This window comes from Hyperolius riggenbachi, chromosome 1, assembly GCF_040937935.1.
Source record: "Hyperolius riggenbachi isolate aHypRig1 chromosome 1, aHypRig1.pri, whole genome shotgun sequence".
In the NCBI taxonomy this organism is placed as follows: domain Eukaryota; kingdom Metazoa; phylum Chordata; class Amphibia; order Anura; family Hyperoliidae; genus Hyperolius; species Hyperolius riggenbachi.
The window spans coordinates 546,942,648-546,962,712 of NC_090646.1; the positions used below are offsets into that span (position 1 = coordinate 546,942,648).

General features: G+C 42.4%; 1 protein-coding gene across 2 annotated transcripts in view; it reads right to left on the minus strand.

The window, feature by feature from the left end:
* COMMD10 (COMM domain containing 10) overlaps positions 1–20,065 on the minus strand; it is a 528,807-nt gene that overhangs the window by 318,362 nt on the left and 190,380 nt on the right. The window lies entirely within an intron of this gene.

Genomic DNA, 20,065 nt, shown 5'->3' on the forward strand with positions numbered 1-20,065 from the left:
ATGCTCCTGACAGCTCATGGCAGGCTCCATGTTTTTCTGTCAAATGTGTCGTCATGTCCTGCCTGCTTCCTGATCACAGATAAGCTCGTACTTGAACAACACAGTGTGCAGTGAATATTAATGAGCCATGTGGCTAGGAACAATAGCTGACTCCTGCAGTGTACTCTGCCCGGAGATTTATCAGTGCTACGCGCTGGACTGATTACAAGCTGCTGTAACGTCTCATTAGCAGCCGAGGGGAGGGCCCCAGAATGCTTTGCAGTTTAGTATGCGGCTTGCGTCCTTATGGGTCTATAACAGCTTTTCTGATAAGCACACATCAAAGGTAACTGAGATTTTTATCTTCACTAATGGCTTTTGGGCTTCCTTCTAAACTGTTTAACACAGGAGAATAGAGGTTTAAATTAGCTTCTGCAGCCTGACAGTTACTCTTTAAAGGAAACTTAAGACAAAGAATACATAAGGATTTATACTTGGGGCTTCCTCCAGCCCCTGTAGTCTGTCTGCTTGATTGCTACCATCCAGATCCCCTCCTTTCTCCAGTAATGAAGTCCACCCCTACACGCCTGTTCGTTCATCTTAGCAAACTGTGCATGTGCAGAACACTCACGGAAGCAAGATCGGGGGTGCGCACGGCTGGGATCACACATGTGCAAAGGTCAGTGACTGGGAAAGTCAGGGAATTTACCAGGCCAGACTGCAGAAGAACAGAGGGGATTGGGAGTATGGCGATTGATCGGATGGACAACCGGGTGCTGGAAGAAGCCCCAGTTAAGTATAAATCCTTGTGTATTCTTTATCTCAGGTACACTTTAAGCTGCATTTGAACATTACCAAGGCTGAGTATTGAAGTATTTTAGGGAGTGAGTTCCACATAGCGTGGTATCTGAAAAAAGAATGACGCAATGTACAGAGGAGCAAGATAGGAGAGGGTTTCATTCGTAGTACGGTACACATACCTACAATGTGAACAAAAGCACTACATAAATGCATGTGCAGTATGAAAAAAATGTATGCAAGCATATCAGAAAAAAGACAATGAAAGAAAAAAGCTTTAGGATACTCAGTTATTTTTTAGTTCCCATAAAAAAAAAGACCAAAGACTGGATTTGTAGATGTGATCTCATCAAATACACTGCTTGATTGGTGTTATTTCTATATTGCTGCACAATGGACAGGCATTTGGTGTATGAGCTAACAGACTACAATTCAAAGTCACCTTTTAAATGTAATAAATCACGAGGCATGCTGGTAGGAATTTCTAGCGCAGGCTACAATTAAGTTATGCACATCAAAAGCAGAGTTTAATAAATCTAATTACCATCCATGTATATAAAAAGTTTAAATGGTGGAATGGTAAAAACAAAGAAAAAAAACTCTGCATTTCAAGAAACAAATAATTGGATGACTAGGCACCATCGATCTCAATTTAATGTCGGCTTCTGTAAGAATGAATTATGCTATTTATCAACTGCTGTATCAAAACAGGAGGCATGGAGTCTTTTAATGAGAAGAGATTGGGAGCGGCTCCCAGCAGAATCCCTCACACAGATAGTGGGGACGGTGAGAATCCGCAAGACGTTGACCTTGGACAGGTCTATAAATTGTCTGATTATTGTTCTTCTGACGGGTTAAAATGTCTTGAAATCTCATAAAAGGAAATGGTGAACAAATTAAGGGTGACCTGGTATTTTACAGTATTTGTTACGCGGCTAAATGCATCTCTAAAAGCCTGTCAGATTAAGAAGACCTTGGTTTATTAAAGCAAAAAAGTAATAAGCAACATGCTGTCACATCTTGCAGCCAATCAGCAATCATCTCTTAGTGCTGTGACAGATGGGAACTGATGATGGGAACTGATTGGCGGCTATGGATTACTGAACAGGAACACTGTTTTTACTGCCTTTATAAATGAAGTCTTAAGAATTAAGTAACTCTATTATGAGGATGAGCTATTTATATTCAAAATAGTAATTATATATATATATATATATATATATATATATATATATATATATATATATATATATATATATACATACATATACATACACACACACACAGGGAGTGCAGAATTATTAGGCAAGAGGTATTTTTGAGGAACGACCATGTGTTCTCAATGAACCAAAAAAACTCATTAATATCAAAGCTGAATATTTTTGAAAGAAGTTTTTAGTTTGTTTTTTAGTTTTAGCTATTTTAGGGGGATATCTGTGTGTGCAGGTGACTATTACTGTGCATAATTATTAGGCAACTTAACAAAAAACAAGTATATACCCATTTCAATTATTTATTTTTACCAGTGAAACCAATATAACATCTCAACATTCACAAATATACATTTCTGACATTCAAAAACAAAACAAAAACAAATCAGTGACCAATATAGCCACCTTTCTTTGCAAGGACACTCAAAAGCCTGCCATCCATGGATTCTGTCAGTGTTTTGATCTGTTCACCATCATCATTGCGTGCAGCAGCAACCACAGCCTCCCAGACACTGTTCAGAGAAGTGTACTGTTTCCCCTCATTGTAAATCTCACATTTTATGATGGATCACAGGTTGTCAATGGCGTTCAGAACAGGTGAACAAGGAGGCCATGTCATTAGTTTTTCTTCTTTTATACCCTTTCTTGCAAGCCACGCTGTGGAGTACTTGGACGCGTGTGATGGAGCATTGTCCTGCATGAAAATCATGTTTTTCTTGAAGGATGCAGACTTCTTCCTGTACCACTGCTTGAAGAAGGTGTCTTCCAGAAACTGGCAGTAGGACTGGGAGTTGAGCTTGACTCCATCCTCAACCCGAAAAAGCCCCACAAGCTCATCTTTGATGATACCAGCCCAAACCAGTACTCCACCTCCACCTTGCTGGCGTCTGAGTCGCACTGGAGCTCTCTGCCCTTTACCAATCCAGCCATTGCCCATCCATCTGGCCCATCAAGACTCACTCATTTCATCAGTCCATAAAACCTAAGAAAAATCAGTCTTGGGATATTTCTTGGCCCAGTCTTGACGTTTCAGCTTGCGTGTCTTGTTCAGTGGTGGTCGTCTTTCAGCCTTTCTTACCTTGGCCATGTCTCTGAGTATTGCACACCTTGTGCTTTTGGGCACTCCAGTGATGTTGCAGCTCTGAAATATGGCCAAAATGGTGGCAAGTGGCATCTTGGCAGCTGCACACTTGACTTTTCTCAGTTCATGGGCAGTTATTTTGCGCCTTGGGTTTTCCACACGCTTCTTGCGACCCTGTTGACTATTTTGAATATAACGCTTGATTGGTAGATGATCACGCTTCAGAAGCTTTGCAATTTTAAGAGTGCTGCATCCCTTTGCAAGATATCTCACTATTTTTTACTTTTCTGAGCTGTCAAGTCCTTCTTTTGACCCATTTTGCCAAAGGAAAGGAAGTTGCCTAATAATTAGACTTGCTAGGGTTAAAACTTGGTGTTAGAGCACGCATACATTTTCCTCAGGTAAGCATCAATTACTAATAATTATGCACACCTGATATAGGGTGTTGATGTCATTAGACCACACCCCTTCTCATTACAGAGATGCACATCACCTAATATGCTTAATAAGTAGTGGGCTTTCGAGCCTATACAGCTTGGAGTAAGACAACATGCATAAAGAGGATGATGTGGTAAAAATACTCATTTGCCTAATAATTCTGCACTCCCTGTATATATATGTTATATGTATACACACACAGTATATATAATGTACGTGAGATTGAGTGCCTTTACTAATGCTGTAAAGTGTGTATGAGACCTTTGAATTCTGCCATCTTTGTATGGCGATGAGGGATCCCATTGCTGAGCACATTTTCATTCGATTTACTCTTGGGCTTTTGCCATTTCTCCTATAAAAGGAGAAGTAGCATTATATTTTTCCAGGTTAGAGTAGGATATGAGGGCCACAGTGGCGCAGTCGGTGAGATTAAGCGCATTTAATAATTCTGTAAAGCATGACCAAGAGACCCTGTTACACTTTGTTAGAATTTTAACAGGTCTCTCAAGTTACGTATTTATTTTTTCGGCTGATATACTTATTCCTGATCCTTTCGGACAAAAAGCTAAATTATTCCCAGTAGGCCCTGCCCTTGCTGGCTTCCTTTCTAGCTATCTGTCCAGTTGGATTGCTGGCACCACAAACCTATCTCCTCATTTCCCTCTCCATACAGCGGCCGAAAATGATTGTTAAGGTGTCCTTTAATGATACAATCTTGATTGTACAATCTTACCAAATCTCTTTACAATTTTGGGCACCAATAATTGGAAATATGTGCATTGCTTTAGGCTCCTTTCACAGTGTGTATAATGCAAATATATGCCATGGGTTCCATGGGGATAATGCACAGCATGCAATGCACTGATAAGGCGAAATGGACATTTACAATGGAAGTGAAGCATACTTTCAATGCTACTGTATGCTTCACTGCATGTGTGGCAACGCACTTCTAATGTACGATGCAACTTTTCGGCACTTGCAATACAACTTGCATAGTAAGAAAAGAGCCAAAGGCTTTGAATACATTTTCTAAAATACATGCATAATTTCTTTCCTTTCATGTAGTTATTTTTATGTTTTTGTGCAGTTAGCAATATTTTTCAAGCATCTTAACCAGGCATTTTAATACCTAAAAAAAATATTTGCCTAACTTATATTAGTGCAGCCAGGTCATGGGTATGTAACTACGGCAACTACTGAAGCAAAAAGATAGCAGCCAAGCAATTAGCATTTTTTTTTCTAAAAATGAGGTCAGTGTTGGTAACGTTTATTAAACTCTCATAAGAGGTCTTCCTGAATGCCACGCCTACCTCACTCTTTGACCAGTGCCATCACTCGCGGGTTCCAAACAAGAGAACGTACAAACCAGACAGCAAAGTGGAGCAAGTGTTTGCAGTTTGTAAACGTGATTAAGATTTAACCCTTCCAGTGCATCAAACCCTTAAAAGAAGTAGGCAGCAGCTAAACGATGTTTTTAATTAAAAGCAAAGTATCTGCATCGTTTTATAATTACGGGAACATGTGAAGGTTGGAGAGTTCCGGTTGAAAATGAAAGGCCTTAGGGACTAAGAAACCTAATTAAACATGGTAAAGGTAGAAGGGAGATTGAAGCCTCATTAATAACTTATGAAGGTATCTGATAAGAACTTGCCTTTGGGAGACCTAGATGCAGCTTCTTGCTAATTTATAGGCTCTTTATGATTACCTGAATGCAAGCCTTGAACATGAAAGTCTAAGCTAATTTTCCACCCCAATCTTCACAGAAGTGAATGAAAATAAGCTTTCTTCCTGCTGAGTGTAAAATAAATGTTTCATTTTACTGCGATTTTCTTCAGAATAAGCTGGAATAGGTTCATTCATCTATAATACACACAGTCCTGAATATACAGATAGATATGCTCTACTTATCTACACAGTTACATCCATTATATATGTCATATGAAATATATTACCATATATACAGGATTTATTACAGCACTGAAGACGTGCAGGCTGTTAGCATTTTCTTCTCGGTTAGAAAAAGAATTCTTTAAAAAATGTTACAATATTTTAGATGGACAACATTTCTCCACAGTGATCAAAAACCAGTGTTAAGGGAAACATGAGGAGACCTAGCTGGTGCGACCACTGAGTGACTGACGTTGTGTTATTCTCTTTTCCCCGCGTTGTATGGTTACGTCAGCATCTTCCACACAATAAAGATGACATCAAAACAGAGTCTTTGTCATTTTTTTCTCTTGTAAGCTCTGTACATATATTAATAAGTAGTAGGTTAGCCTGCCAAGATCCTACCATTAACCCTTCCTACTCAAGCTCTCAAACATTCTTCCTATTTTCAGCTTTCTCTGAGGAAGAAGCCTTATGTACAATCCACAGTTTTGAAAGCTAGTCATTTTAATATCCACACTGTCCTCACATTTTCTGGACAGTTTAAAAATGTACTAAAGAAAGCATTGTGCAGTTTGTTGCATAAAAAAAACACATACATAATTAAAAGATAAATGACTCAATGCAAAGCTACCTAAGGTGAGCATAGAGGTATGTCCATGCTGGATTCACATACCTCAGTGCATTGTCCGTTCCTCTTCTCGATCCCTCATCCCACTGTCGTGAGTGGAAAGGGTGGGAAAGGGTGGGGAGGGGGTGGGAGGGTGATGGGAGAAAACGTCACAGAAAGTCTGCCTCTTCCTGTAGTAAAATTTGACTTTCCAAAAGTTACATAATTCAAAGAGTGATTACAGAGACCAGGGGGGTGAGGAGAGGAACGGAAAACACACAGAGGTTTGAGAACATACTCCGTTCTTACCTTAGGTTGCTTTGCCTCGGTTCAGGTGTGCATAAATGTTTTTTCAAATAATGTAGTGATGATCTACAGGATTCATCTGATTTTTTCACACATCCAGATATTTTTGAAAAATTCAGAAAAAATGATATTTTTGTTTTCTCTATACAAATGAATCATTTTTATAGAAACATGGTTGAATCCTGCGTGGCCACCTTTAAAGTGAGCCTGTAGTGGGAGAGATAGGTAGACCTTTTTTAGCAAAAACCGTGCTGTACACAGAAGACGTGTCCAGGAGCATTCTGGGACATACAAGAGAGCATTCTGGGAACATACAAGTGCTTCATTTTTACAATAATTATTTATAAATGATTTAGTCAGTGTTTACCCATTATAAAATCTTTCCTCTCCCTGATTTACAGTCTGAAATGTATCACGTGGCGACATCTTTACTGATGGCAGGTGATGTCTGTGGAAGGAGATGCTGCTTTTTTGTCAGATGGAAACAGCAGTTATTTCCAACAATGCTGCCACAGTGTAATTTCAGTACCTAGGTGTTGAACATCGCACTGTGGGATGGGTTTCACCACAATATCAGCCATACAGAGCCACCTGATCCGTTTGAGAAAAGGTAAAGATTTCTCATGGCAAAGTCGATAACGGCTACTGAATGGGAGGAAGTTTAATCCTTGGTTACAGTTCCTCTATAGCAGAGATACTGAACACATCGCATAAAACGTCTATCTTCAGGCTCATTCAGGCAGCATTTTCTACACAAAAAGGTGAGGCAGTTTACCTTATACTAGCAGTGTGATTATGTCTAGTCATCTAGTCCATCTTTGTAATGTTTGACTTACACAACTTTCTATATTTTAGTTTTTATAACATCTTGGGCACCTCCAAATTATATACGGTAGGAACACCTTGTGCTTGGAGGTGGGGCCACTTCCCATTGGTGACAACAATGACCGCAAAATATAAAGTATGTCTTTAAGATGAACTTCAAAGGCAAACCCTGAAATGAGACAGGGTAGGGAAAATGCCCCTGCCATGCTAAATAAGGTGGTTTTCAACTATCATGTGGCCTCAAATCAGAGAAATAATTGCTATATGTCCAGGGACATACTGATGGCAGGTGTCAGTTTCTTGACGAAAGACATAAAAACAAAAAAAACAAGAAAATGTGGACAAAATCTATGTGAATGAGCACGAATAATCCTTTGTCAATGGTGGCAATATCTAAAAAAAACAAAAACACTTGACTCAATATTTGCTAACAAAGGCTGCTGTTCACAGCGGAGCAAAGAGGCACTGTATACTCCACAATAAGGGCCCTTTTCCACTAGCTGCGATCTGCTGCAAAAAGTGAACTGCAGCAGTTTTGCCAATCACGCGAGCACCACGCTTTACATGTAAATCACGTAGTTCATTTCCCAGTTGTGCGTTTTTGTTTTTTCCAAATGCAATGGCCGGATGGCTATGGCGCAAACGCAAGCCAGTGGAAGTTGCTACTTGCGTGATTGCAAGCACCAGTAGCAATGGAAGAAGGCCCTAAGTACTGAAAAACACAGCTAAAAAGGTTTGCAGTAATATGGCAAGGAAGACTCTCGCAACTGCGCTTTTGTTTGCCTTTTATTGTTATGATGTTTTGATTTTCTATGAGCAAAGTATTCTTACAATAGGATAATTTGATACCAATATTGTAAGTGTCTTGTTTATATTCTAAAATTCAATACTATTCAGTCTGTCGCAAAGCATGTAAATTGCTTTTTGTGTACATTGTATTGTATAATCTCTATCTCCCATAGTGAAGATCAATGTGGACAAAAGAGTTATCACGTGCAGTGCTCAATTATGGACGTCTACACAATTACGCCACAGAATCTCTAGTAGCCGTTTAGGTACACAAAGTCTGATGCAAAAGACCACCATGTAGCTACCCCAACTGTGACACAATGATCAATCGTGTTGCAGTTCTTTGGGATGTAACTACATGTTACGTGGTTCTATATTCTAGAATCTTAGGATTTACTTAAGAAAAGCAGGATGAAAGCCTGAACACTAACATTTTTAGATACCATTTTAAAAAAAGCCTTCATGATAATTTTCTCCTAGGTGATGTTTTCACACCTTATCAACAAATAAGCTGCCACTAAGCAAGAAAATACTCAGAATAATTTTGACGTTAAATTTTCACCTACTTTTGGGACTTTCTCAATTGCAGAGAGCTGAAAAGGTATTTTAAACAGAGGTTGAAAAATTGTCTCTGAGGATAAAGCTTAGATAAAGTGAAATGAATAAGGGCCCAGTGCCCAAATGCAATTCACGTTTTGTCCTAAGTTTTCCCCTAGGTGATAATTTTTAATCTTCTCTTTAAAATAACTTTTCAGCATTTTGCAATTGAAAAAGTACAAAAAGTACTGTAATAGAAAAAGTACTATCAAAATTATGTTTTGTATTTTCTTGCTTAAAGGTGGATTAAAAGTAATTTTATTAACCACTTCCCGACCGCCGTATTGACAATTGGCGGCCGGGAAGTGGACCCCGCAAGGACCGCCGTATTGACAAATGGCGGCGGTCCTTGTAGGGGCATGGGCGGAGCGATCGCGTCATCTGTGACGCGATCCTCCGACGGCGCCTGTCTCCGCTCACCCGCCGCAACATCCCGCCGGCCATACGGAAGCGCCGGCGGGATGTTAACCCGACGATCGCCACATACAAAGTGTATAATACACTTTGTAATGTTTACAAAGTGTATTATACAGGCTGCCTCCTGCCCTGGTGGTCCCAATGTCCGAGGGACCACCAGGGCAGGCTGCAGCCACCCTATGTCGCACCCAAGCACACTGATTTCTCCCCCCCCTGCCCCAGATCGCCCACAGCACCCCTCAGACCCCCCCTGCCCACCCCCCAGGCCCCTGTTTGCACCCAATCACCCCCCTAATCACCCATCAATCACTCCCTGTCACTATCTGTCAACGCTATTTTTTTTTACCCCCCTGCCCCCTCCTGATCACCCCCCACCCCTCAGATTCTCCCCAGACCCCCCCCCCCCCAGCCCCCCCCCCCTGTGTACTGTATGCATCTATCCCCCCTGATCACCTGTCAATCACCTGTCAATCACCCATCAATCACCCCCTGTCACTGCCACCCATCAATCAGCCCCTAACCTGCCCCTTGCGGGCAATCTGATCACCCACCCACACCAATAGATCACCCGCAGATCCGACATCAGATCACCACCCAAGCGCAGTGTTTACATCTATTCTCTCCTCCAAACACCCACTAATTACCCATCAATCACCCCCTATCACCACCTGTCACTGTTACCCATCAGATCAGACCCTAATCTGCCCCTTGCGGGCACCCAATCACCCGCCTACACGCTCAGATTGCCCTCAGACCCCCCCTTATCAATTCGCCAGGGCATTATTTACATCTGTCCTTCCCTGTAATAACCCACTGATCACCCATCAATCACCCCCTGTCACTGCCACCCATCAATCAGCCCCTAACCTGCCCCTTGCGGGCAATCTGATCACCCACCCACACCAATAGCTCGCCCGCAGATCCGACATCAGATCACCTCCCAAGTGCAGTGTTTACATCTGTTCTCTCCTCCAAACACCCACTAATTACCAATCAATCACCCCCTGTCACTGCTACCCATCAGATTAGACCCCTATCCGCCCCTAGGGCACTCAATCACCCGCCCATACCCTCAGAACGCCCTCAGACCCCAGCCCTGATCACCTCGCCAGTGCATTGCTTGCATCTATTCCCCCCTCTAATCACACCTTGAGACACCCATCAATCACCCCCTGTCACCCCCTAGCACACCTACCCATCAGATCAGGCCATAATTTGCCCCATGTGGGCTCCTGATCACTCGAGCAAACTCTCAGATCCCCCTCAGACCCCCTTCCGATCACCTCCCCAGTGCATTGATTGCATCCATTTACCCCTCTAACCACCCCCTGAGACACCCATCAATCACCTCCTGTCAACCCCTAGCACTCCTATCCATCAGATCAGGCCCAATACAACCTGTCATCTAAAAGGCCACCCTGCTTATGACCGGTTCCACAAAATTCGCCTCCTCATAGACCACCTGTCATCAAAATTTTCAGATGCTTATACCCCTGAACAGTCATTTTGAGACATTTGGTTTCCAGACTACTCACGGTTTTGGGCCCGTAAAATGCCAGGGCGGTATAGTAACCCCACAAACTGACCCCATTTTAGAAAAAAGACACCCCAATGTATTCTGTTAGGTTACATGAAACCATAAAGATACAGAGACCGGGCACCGTCCTGTTACTGCATTTATTCACTGTCCGCAGCCAAATGACATATGGTATTGAATATAAGCATCAAACCTGTCAGCAGTCTTGCATCAAATATCTTGGATACATCCAGTGAGGCCTGCAGGGAGGTGTGGTGACCAGGGGGTGATGGATGTGCACAACAGCCGTTTCGCGCTCTGTAGCGCTTGCTCACGTGCGTATCCGGGATACGCACGTGAGCAAGCGCTACAGAGCGCGAAACGGCTGTTGTGCACATCCATCACCCCCTGGTCACCACACCTCCCTGCAGGCCTCACTGGATGTATCCAAGATATTTGATGCAAGACTGCTGACAGGTTTGATGCTTATATTCAATACCATATGTCATTTGGCTGCGGACAGTGAATAAATGCAGTAACAGGACGGTGCCCGGTCTCTGTATCTTTATGGTTTCATGTAACATTGGGAACTTTCTTCCTTTCTTTCCACTGGTAGCACGTCACTGTGCATGTCATGTTGCGGCCATAGAAGTGAGGACCTGCATATGCCACACTAGAGCAGGCGTTGCTCACCCTCATTACTGCTGGGTGCCCAGCTCCCACCCCTCATTTTTCCCTACTGTATTCTGTTAGGTGTATGACGAGTTCATAGAAGATTTTATTTTTTGTCAAAAGTTAGCGGAAATTGATTTTTGTTTTTTTTTCACAAAGTGTAATTTTTCGCTAACTTGTGACAAAAAATAAAATCTTCTATGAACTCGCCATACACCTAACGGAATACCTTGGGGTGTCTTCTTTCTAAAATGGGGTCACTTGTGGGGTTCCTATACTGCCCTGGCATTTTAGGGGCCCTAAACCGTGAGGAGTAGTCTAGAAAACAAATGCCTCAAAATGACCTGTGATTAGGACGTTGGGCCCCTTAGCGCACCTAGGCTGCAAAAAAGTGTCACACATGTGGTATCGCCGTACTCAGGAGAAGTAGTATAATGGCTTTACAGGGGTGCTTACAAATTAGCACCCCCCAAAATGTGAGGACAGTAAACACACCCCACAAATGACCCCATTTTGGAAAGTAGACACTTCAAGGTATTCAGAGAGGGGCATGGTGAGTCCGTGGCAGATTTCATTTTTTTTGTCGCAAGTTAGAAGAAATGGAAACTTTTTTTTTTTTTTTTTGTCACAAAGTCTCATTTTCCGCTTACTTGTGACAAAAATTAATATCTTCTATGAACTCACTATGCCTCTCAGTGAATACTTTGGGATGTCTTCTTTCCAAAATGGGGTCATTTGGGGGGTATTTATACTATCCTGGAATTCTAGCCCCTCATGAAACATGTCAGGTGGTCAGAAAAGTCATAGATGCTTGAAAATGGGAAAATTCACTTTTTGCACCATAGTTTGTAAACGCTATAACTTTTACCCAAACCAATAAATATACGCTAAATGGGTATTTTTTATCAAAAACATGTTTGTCCACATTTTTCGCGCTGCATGTATACAGAAATTTTACTTTATTTGAAAAATGTCAGCACAGAAAGTTAAAAAAATAATTTTTTTGCCAAAATTCATGTCTTTTTTGATGAATATAATAAAAAGTAAAAATCGCAGGAGCAATCAAATAGCACCAAAAGAAAGCTTTATTAGTGACAAGAAAAGGAGCCAAAATTCATTTAGGTGGTAGGTTGTATGAGCGAGCAATAAACCGTGAAAGCTGCAGTGGTCTGAATGGAAAAAAAGTGGCCGGTCCTTAAGGGGGGTAAAGCCCACGGTCCTCAAGTGGTTAACAAGGTTTGAACATATCACCTAGGCGAAAACTCAGAAAAAAGTGATTTACATATGGGCCCAGGTCTGTATGCCTGATTCAATAAACCTGTTATGCTTGGTGAACAACCTGTTGACCTTCCCACTAAGGTGAGTGTCCTCCAAGAGCGTAGTGCCCACGGGTGTTCACCAGAGCGCCCCCGCACGGGACGATGGATTTCAAGCTGCCTATTGTTCACCAGGTTACGCTCAAGGAGAGACCCTAACAGTGAGTCGGAGAACAGGAGACACCGCTTTGTGGAGCGTGGTACAGAATCAGCAAACAGAGCATAGTCAGACAGTCTGGAGTCGACGCAGGCAGAGTTCTCTCATAAACGGTATAACAGGCCGAGGGTCGAGGCAGGCAGAGTTCTCTCATAAACGGTATCCCCCCTCCACTCATCCTTCTATACCTACTCCACATGCCAGGTAGTAACCTTCTGCCATCTATCCTGATCCTCAGGACAATATCATTTCTTGGGTGGGGTAGCTCAGACCAGATAATCAGGCCAGTAATGGCTGCATCCTCTTCAATGGGCTACCTAAAGTCCTCCTAGAGAAGTTTACCAAGCTTACTCTTTCGGCATGAAATATTAATGCACATGATAATCAACGGCCCAGATTCAATAAGCTTTTCTCCTGAGTTTTCTCTTCCTCACGGGAAGGGTTTTCTCATCTTATCTACAACATTCGTTTACATTACCTAGTAAATGAAAACTTACTAAAATGTAGATAAGTAAAGTAACATCAGATTTAATTAAAAAAATATTTTGAGTACATTTTTCGTTGCTGAGAACTGAAAAGGTACTTCATGAACAACGTGTGGAGGCATCTCCTATGAAAACACTACAGAGAGATGTTCACAGTATCGGGGCTAGTGACTCCATTATAGGAAATCTAAAGTGAGGTGAATATGGAGGTCGCCATCTTTATTCTCCCTAAAAATTGCCAGTTGCCTGCCCGTCATACTGATCTTTTGGCATCAGCAGTGTCCAAGACAGACCTAGAAGAAGACAGCAACCAGTGAGAAATGTCAATGTGGTATAAGGCAACTCACTAGATTCCTGTTCCCATTAACCACTAAAGTTTGTATTGCATGGTACATCTGCTTGCCCTGTGTAACAATTCTTTCACTTTAACGATTTATCAATGCAAATATTAAATGATGTGTTTTTTTTGATTCTATCTCTACCATGTTTTACACACCTAAATAACATTGTTTTTCTAATGCACAATGACTTTTCCCATTGCTGGAACGAACTGTAGAATTTACCACCTGTGGGCTGCCATCTTGCTTTTTGCAAATTCTAAAAATGACTTTCCCTGCAGAGCTGATGCTTTCAGGTAAGCGTCTCAGAGAGCCTTTTGCTTATATTACAGAGGCAGATAAAGGTTAGGCAGTGAATCAGTGGTGTCACTTACACAGTTCTTCGTTAGAGACTTGACAGTGAAAAAAGTCAACATCCTGCGAGAACAGCATTAAAAGTGAAAACGAATGATATGTGAGGAATTCTCTTTTCGAAGGGGACTTGCCCATAGATTTAGTTTGCAATATTGTTCCTGAATTCTTTCCATCTCTACAGATGAAACCAGTTACCATGTACTGAACATGATATGATACTTCCCTCCACTTTGCTTCGACAGCAAACATAAGTGTCTGCACATGTCGGCCCATGGTGTGACTGGTAATTCCCATTCATTCAAAGAGAAGGACAAAATCAATCCAAAGTGGAACCACCCGATACCCTGTGCAGCGGCTATCTCTCTTCAGACACAAGGTGGAGTTCATTTCTAAGCTTTGTATTTATAGCTTGTGAGCATAAGCGAGCTATAAATACATATTTTCCACAGAGATAAACAGTGCCTTTCACTTGAGCAGGAGAGCTTGCAAAGCATACACTGAAGAGCTGAGCATTGAGCCGCTTCTGCAAGATACAACCCATCACTCGTCTTAACAGGACCTTCTACATAGGATGAAAACCGAGAATGCCAAGCTGTTTAATTGGAAACAAATCAAATGTTTTATTCACGCTATCAAGCACGGAACATACAATAGCGTAAAAATCATTTAACCAAGTAAAAAAAGGAATTCATTTTCTATTTCTTGCAGCTATCAGGTGTCTGAAAAGAGTTCTCACCTAAAAATTATTTCTACATCCATAGATAAAAAAAAAAACACCCACTTAAAGAGCATTTAAGTGTTAACTGCCCACAGAACAAAAGCTGGCCATACGTCAAGCAATTTTGCGGCCCAACTGATCATCCGATTCCATAATTTTATCGAATTGGATGAAAATCTGTGCCGCAACAAGCATGCCCGATCGACTGAAAGCGTTGAAATGTATCAATCAAACAAGCTGGAGAACCTTGGCCCGGCGTGGTCAACAGGGTGCATGGCAGTAGCAGTGTGCAATATTGTGAATCCCACATGCGCCACATGGAATATGCACTCAGTGTGATGCCGGTGCTTGGGGGAGACAGGCACCGGGGGGGGGGGGGGATTAACATCTTGGGGCGGCCAGACAGTGGCATCACAGGGCCTATTCTTGAGAGATTACATGCTAAAACGATCAGGAATCAGCCTGCAATGTATGGGAAGATCTCTCTTCGGTCACATTGGATAAGAGCTATCTCTTTTGGTCGATCTGCCCATCATCGCTAGATGTATGGGCACCTGTATTGTTATGGAAAAACTGGTTTGCAGTGGTTTTCTAACATCAGAGAGATAAATAGATGTCTTTGTTAGGACTCAGATGCATTCCCTTCAGTTCTATAGAGGAACTGGGAGGTATGAACCATTCTCACACACTGCAGAGCCAGGGAGGCTGAAGTACTGCAGTGCACCTGAAATATTAACATACAATGAGCTCAATCAGGAAGTGTTTTATGACACCACTCCGGACTTTGAAATAGGATCCATGTCCTTTGGCAACCAAATCAAATTACCTTAATGCTTGCTGCATATTATTTATTGTTTAAATTGTGTGTGTAGCTAAAACAAGTCAAGACCATAATGCAGCAGCGCTGATTTATCATACATATAGTGTGATGCCAATATCCTCATTAATATGTAAATACCGTGTGCCCGGCTTGTCACAGTGAATTGCTTGTGATGCGCTGCAGATGTATAGTGACGGGGTGCCCTGGAGAGGCTAGAAACGAGGAATAGAAGATAAAAACTGCACTTTCTCAGGAGCGTTCCACAGAACATTCACTCCACATTTGAGCAAGACCTCCATTATAATCAAAAAGTTTACACTGAATAAACTATGACAAAGATTTCAGATAAAGGACAAGTCATTTGTTCTTGTAAAACCTTGCTAGACACTACACTGTGTTTCATTCTCTTTTTACATTCTAGATGCCACAGGGAGTGTAATTATTATAATCTTACTAATACCCAACCATGTTCACATGTTAGCCAGTTTGGCGGTTACATGGAGCCAGGTAACATTTTCTGTGACTAGTAATGTAGTTTTGTGGGGGAGTCACTTTGACGGTCACAAGTAACATTTGCTTGACATTACATTTAAAGAAAAAGTTCTCTGCCGCATTCTGGTGATTGTTGGGCGGTATCTGCTTATAACTACACTGATCAGCTAAACATGAAGTCCACCAACCTAACAATGATTAAATCGCCCTTGTGCAACCAAAACAGCTCTGACTCTTTGAGGCCATGACACCATAACATTTCTGAAGGTGTCCTGTGGTATCTGGCACCAAGGTCTTAGCAGCAGATCCTCAAGTCCTGTGAGTTGTGAGGTAGGGTGTTCATGGACTGGACTTGCTTTTATAGCACATTTTATAGCTAATTCCTGGGCATTGCCTGACTTTAGCTTTGGATCATCAGCATCTTCACCTGCATGCATTCACACAATATAAAAAGTATAATTTACAAAAAATTATGGAAAAAATTGTAAGACTACTTTAGAAACCTCCATATTCCAAAGCTTATATGAATCATCAATAATGCAGATTGGATGGCCAGGAGAGTGACGCATGTATGGGGCTCTGGCTAAGCCACGTGGTTTTTAACATTGCAGGTACCTTGCAAGAGGGATAGGGGCTGAGGGCTCTACGGAAAAAAATCCTTCTTGAAAAGAACAAGTTCCAGTACCAACGATATGAGGCTCTTCCTCATCTCTGGTCCCCTGGAGGTAATACGATAAAGTGAGCTTGTGATGCTATCTGGTCACAACTTTCAAAAGCATGGGCTGTAAGCACACTTTAATGTGCATGCTCCATTCCTAACTCTACTGAGATTCTAACTTGGAAAGCCAACACGTCCTCCACTCAGAGGAAAGCCCAGCAGAGGCTATTCTTCCTTCGCCAACTGAAGAAGTTCGGGATGGCCCGGGAGCTTCTGACGAGCTTCTACACAGCCACAATTGAATCTGTCCTCTGCTCCTCCATCCTCGTCTGGTATGCTGGCTCCTCCGCCAGCGACAGGCACAAACTACAGAGGGTCATAAGATCAGCAGAGAAAATCATCGGGAAATCACTCCCCTCACTAGACCAACTCTACAACTCCAGACTTTGCTCCAGAGCTCTGAGGATCGTAAACGACCCATCTCACCCAGGCTTCCGCTTCTTCAAGGGGCTCCCCTTGGGCCGGAGATTCCGGTCCATCTACACCAAGACTGCAAGACACAGAAATAGCTTCTTTCCCTCAGCTGTAAACTCTTTGAACTCTTATGAACTCTCTAACCTGCCCCATTCAAGTAGCATTCGGTAGCACATGACTGCACTGCCGCACATCGTACACTTTACATACCTGAGCTCAAACTTGTGTCAGCATTTAATCGCTGTATCTGTACTGTTCACTGTATTGTTTTGTACTGTATTGTATTGTATACCTTATTCCACACCTAGCCCTGTACATGCCAAAACCAATTCCGGGTACGACCCAGTCGTGCTTGGCGAAATAAATGATTCTGATTCTGATTCTATTGCACAAGCATGAGCCTGAAGACCTGCTGAGTATACAAATGACCTCACGAATAAGCAGCAGAGCAGCAATGACAGACTTATTTACAAGGGGAGGAGCAGTGCCACTATACAGTACTTACGGTATACATCACAAAATGAGTTGTGCCATAAAGATACGCCGAGACTATGCAAGGTCTATTGAATCAATGTAAACCCTAGTAAAGCAAAAACCAGCATGAGACCTAACACATTATATATGTTTCGCTTTGCCACCAAACACTACATGAAAAATGTATAAAAGGGCTTCTTAAAAAGCCCCTTAGAATGACTTTCCTCATCCTGGCAGTATTATGCCCATCTGGCACCTTATTTCTCTTAGGCCTGGGGCCCACTGGCAGCCCTTTTCAGGAGATTGCAAAATGCTTGTGATTTCCAAAGTGCAGAAGTCCTGTGATTTTAAATGTGATTCCCAGAACGACCCCGATTTGGCTCTGCAGTCACTATTAATATTGTTGGGAATTGCTCCCAAAATGCTGCATGCAGTGCTTTGCAATCGCAACGCTGCTATTCACAAGCACTGCGAAAGCGCTGCCAGTGGACCCAAGGCATACTCAGTCACACTCACAAAGACCATTGGGCTTGATTCACTAACAGCAATAATGCCAGTAGCCTCTCACTACTCGTGCTATTTAATCTGCGCGCCTTAATTTTGACTCTCTGCACGCTATGCGCGCTAATGGCAGCGTAGTGTGCATAATTAAGTTTGGTTAGAGGAGCGCTCGCTACGCTGCCATTAGCGCGTGTAGCGTGCAGAATGTCAAAATTAAGGTGTGCAGATTAAATAGCGTGAGTAAAAGGAAGTTACTCGCGCTATTGTTCTTAGTGAATCAATCCCAATGTCCCTTATGACTACTTCCTGCAGCTGCGTGTTCTAATAAAGAAAATCACTCGAGGATTACTTACTAAAACTCCATTTTATTACTATTTTGATAACTTTCCTTGATTTCAGCTTTAAGCGTAAGAAAAACATAGAATCCTGTGACTAGATTCATGGAAGCACTGTAACTACCTGTAACACAAAGTGTATTACCTGACAATGCTGTTGTCAAGTAAGTGTTGATGCAAATAGCTTTCTTCCTCGGCTCTGGCATCAAGCCTGTCTCCTATGATTAATTACTGAAAAATATAAAATGGCACAAAGAACTATAAAACTGATCCACTGTGTTTTATAGCTATTCTTTACTGCCAATATCTTCTTAATGCTGAAATTGTGTATTGAGCTTGGAATGATTTTACAATGCACTCTTGACTGAGGCACGCAGGAATGCTTTGTTCACAAATTAAGGTGTGCAGTCAGCATAGGAAGAGGAAATTGAACAGGCTTCCGAAAAAAAACAAAAACCTCTCTTCAAAACACCTACTAAAGATTCAAATTGCAATCTGTCTCATAGTAAAGGCGCTAAAACCCGGAGCACAGAGTGCAGTTGTAAAACATCACGTAATATACTGCCACCACATGAATTAATAATGGCAGTGGCATAATAATAAGGCTCTGATTCATGTACCTCTTCCCACATTGTAACACTTCCCAAATGAAAACTTTGCTTCATTTATAACTGGTCAAAAGGTTTTTTTTTTCCCACTTCTTTTTAATTTTACATTGCGATGATATGTAGAGAATATCATCAGTTTAACTGGATGCTGCCTACCAAAATCTCCAAAGTTTACTACAAAAATGTGATGTTGCTTAGCAACCTAGAGGAACTAAGCAACATCCCCTTGCGATATGTGATATTCTCTAAGCCTAGCCACAGGCTGACAGGAAATGAATAGGCTTGGGTGGCTATTTTTTCTCATGTCTTTATTGTATATATGCGGGTGGGGGGACAATTACCCCATCCTGCCTCACACAGCTACTTTTTAATGCCTCCGGGGAGAACACTTGTGTCAAACGTGAGGCCTGTGGGCCGAATGCGGCCCTCCTTGCCATTTTATGTGGCCCTGCAGTGCTTCAAATGTGCATCACTGCAAGCAGTAAAAAAAGCAGCACATTGCCTTCCCTTCCAGAGGAGCACTCTGGTGACAGTGGCCTCAATTCACTAAGCTTATCTCCTGTCTTTAATAATGTTTCTAGAGTTGTTACCATGGTGATAAGGCATGTAGTATTCAGGAAACATTTTACCTCAGGCAAACCTAAAAGTTAACTCTACTGTCTTTAAGTTAAGGTGAGATCTCTAAAATTAGCTCTTCAATCCTTAAAGGAGTTATCCGGGCTTTCAAAAGAAAATAAAGGCTACTTACCGGGGGCTTCCTCCAGCCCCAAGCTCCCAGGACCTCCCTCGCCGCACCTCCGTTCCGGTCCCCGGCGATGACGTCAAAGCGACCTCCAGGCCGCTCTGTACTGCGCCTGCGCAAGCGGCGCTGTCAATCACCGCCACATGGGCCGGAGCAGAGTGCGCAGGCGCAGAACTACTGCGCCGTCCGCTCCGGCCCACGTGGCGGTGATTGACAGCGCCGCTCGCGCAGGCGCAGTACAGACCGACCTGAAGGTCGCTCTGACGTCATTGCCGGGGACCAGAACGGAGCTGCGCAGAGGTGCGGCGAGGGAGGTCCTGGGAGCTTGGGGCTGGAGGAAGCTCCCGGTAAGTAGCCTTTATTTTCTTTTGAAAGCCCGGATAACTCCTTTAAAATAACTCCAGAATTCTAAAGTTAAAGACAGGCTGTCAATTAACTGGTGTGAAAAGAACTACAGAGGAGGTACC